The following is a 2322-nucleotide window of genomic DNA, read 5'->3' as shown; positions in this document are numbered from 1 at the left end:
CGCGCCTGTAGTTCCAGCTACTCGGAAGGCTGAGGCGGAAGGATCGCTGGAGCCCAGCAGGCGAGGCTGTGGTGACCGGGAGCGGCCACTGCACTCCAGTCTGGGTGACAGAGTGAGACTCCAACTCAAAAAAGAAAAAAAAAATAGTATTTCTTGACCAGGTGTGGTGGCACACACCTGTAGTCCTAGCACTTTGGGAGGCCGAGGCGGGAGGATCACTTGAGGCCAAGAATTTAAGACCAGCCTGGACAATATAGCATGACTCTGCTAAAAAAAAAAAAAAAAAAAAAAATAGCTGGACGTGGTAGTGCATGCTTACAGTGCCATCTGCTTGGGAGGGAGGCTGTGGCAGAAATATTGCTTGAGCCCAGGAAGTGGAGGCTACAGTGAGCCAAGATCGTACCACTGCTCCAGCCTCGGTTACAGAGTGAAAACTTGTCTCTAAAAAGAGAAAAAATATATATATTACTCAAGAGCAGATAGTTCGGGTGCAGTGACTCAAGCCTGTAATCCCAGTACTTTGGGAGGCCGAGGCAAGAGGACTGCCTGAGCCCAGGGTTTCAAGACCAGCGTGGGCAACTTGGCAAGACCTTATCTCTACAATAAATCAAAAAATTAGCTGGGCATAGTGGCACGCGCCTGTGGTTCCAGCTACTTGGAAGGCTGAGGCGGAAGGATCGCCAGAGCCCAGCAGGTCGAGGCTGTGATGGCCGGGAGCATGCCACTGCACTCCAGCCTGAGTGACAGATTGAGACTCAAACTCAAAAAAACAAACAAAAAAACAGATAAGTGATGTGGCCTTACTAGCATCCTATTTAAATTTCTATTCCTGTATTCCCAACACTTTGGGAGGCTGAGGTGGTAAGATCATTTGAGGTCAGGAGTTTGAGACTAGCTTGGACAGCATAGTGAGAACTCATTTCTACAAAAAAAAAGTTTTGTTTTTTTGAGTTGAGTCTCACTCGGTCGCCCAGACTGGAGTGCAGTGGCCGCTCCCGGCCACCGCAGCCTCGACCCGCTGGGCTCCGGCGATCCTTCCGCCTCAGCCTTCCGAGTAGCCGGAATTACAGGCATGCGCTACCACGCCCGGCTGATTTTTTTTATTTTTATTGTAGAGATGAGGTCTCGCTGCCCAGGCGGGTCTCGAACCCGCGGGCTCAGGGAATCCACTCACCTCAGCCTCCCAAAGGCACGGGATTACAGGCTGAACCACTGAGCCCGGCTAAAAAAGTTTTTTTTAATGTACTGGGTGTGGTGGTGTTCACCTGTACTCTCAGCTATTCTGTAGGCTGAGGCAGATGGATAGCCTGAGCCCAGGAGATCGAGGCTGTGGTGAGCTGTGATCATTCCACTGTAATGCAGGATGGGCAACATAGTAAGACCCTGACTCAAAAATGAATAAATAAAGAAAAATAAATTGCTGTATTTTCTCTTTTTAGAATCTGAAGTAACACATTCAATGGATGTCTTCTTGCCATGTCTTCCACCATGTCTTAATAGGAAAACATGATATAGCTTACTAACATAACTGCAGTTTTTACACAGTAAGCTGACCAAACCTGGGTCACAGTCTCCCAGAGTTTATTGCAGTGGAAGTCACTATTAAAAATTACAAGATAAGAGGCATAATAGAGCCGGGTTTGGTGGCTCAGCCTATAATCCCGCCCCTTTGGGAGGCTGAGGTGAGTGGATTGCCTGAGCCTGTGGGTTCGAGACCCGCCTGGGCAACTTGGCGAGACCTCATCTCTACATTAAATAAAAAATCAGCCGGGCATGGTAGTGTATGCTTGTAGTTCCGGCTACTTGGAAGGCTGAGGTGGAAGGATCGCCGGAGCCCAGTGGGTCGAGGCTGCGGTGGCCAGGAGTGGCCACTGCACTCCAGTCTGGGCGACAGAGTGAGACTCCAACTCCAAAAAAAAAAATAAAGAGGCATAATAGCTGGGCACAGTGGCTCACACCTGGAATCCCAGCACTTTGAGCGGCAGAGGCGAGAGGATTGCCTGAGACCAGGTGTTTGAGACCAACCTGGGCAACTTGGTGAGAACTCGTCTCTACAATAAATAAAAAAAATTAGCCTGGCATGGTGGCTCATGCCTGTAGGCCCAGATACCTGGGAGGCTGAGGCAGAAGAATCGCCTGAGTCCGGCAGATTGAGGCTACAGTGGCTATGAGCATGCTGCTGCACTCCAGCCTAGGCAACAGTGAGACTCCGACAAAAAAAAAACATAATACTGTGGAAACACTGCAAATCTGAAAATGTGGATCTAAGCTGGGCTCGGTGGCTCAGCCTGTAATCCCGCGCCTTTGGGAGGCTGAGGTGAG

The sequence above is a fragment of the Carlito syrichta genome, unplaced genomic scaffold (genome assembly GCF_000164805.1).
Source record: "Carlito syrichta isolate Samal-C Ts95f unplaced genomic scaffold, Tarsius_syrichta-2.0.1 Scaffold304492, whole genome shotgun sequence".
Lineage (NCBI taxonomy): Eukaryota > Metazoa > Chordata > Mammalia > Primates > Tarsiidae > Carlito > Carlito syrichta.
The sequence above is the reverse complement of the archived record's forward strand: the minus strand, read 5'-3'. Positions refer to the sequence as shown.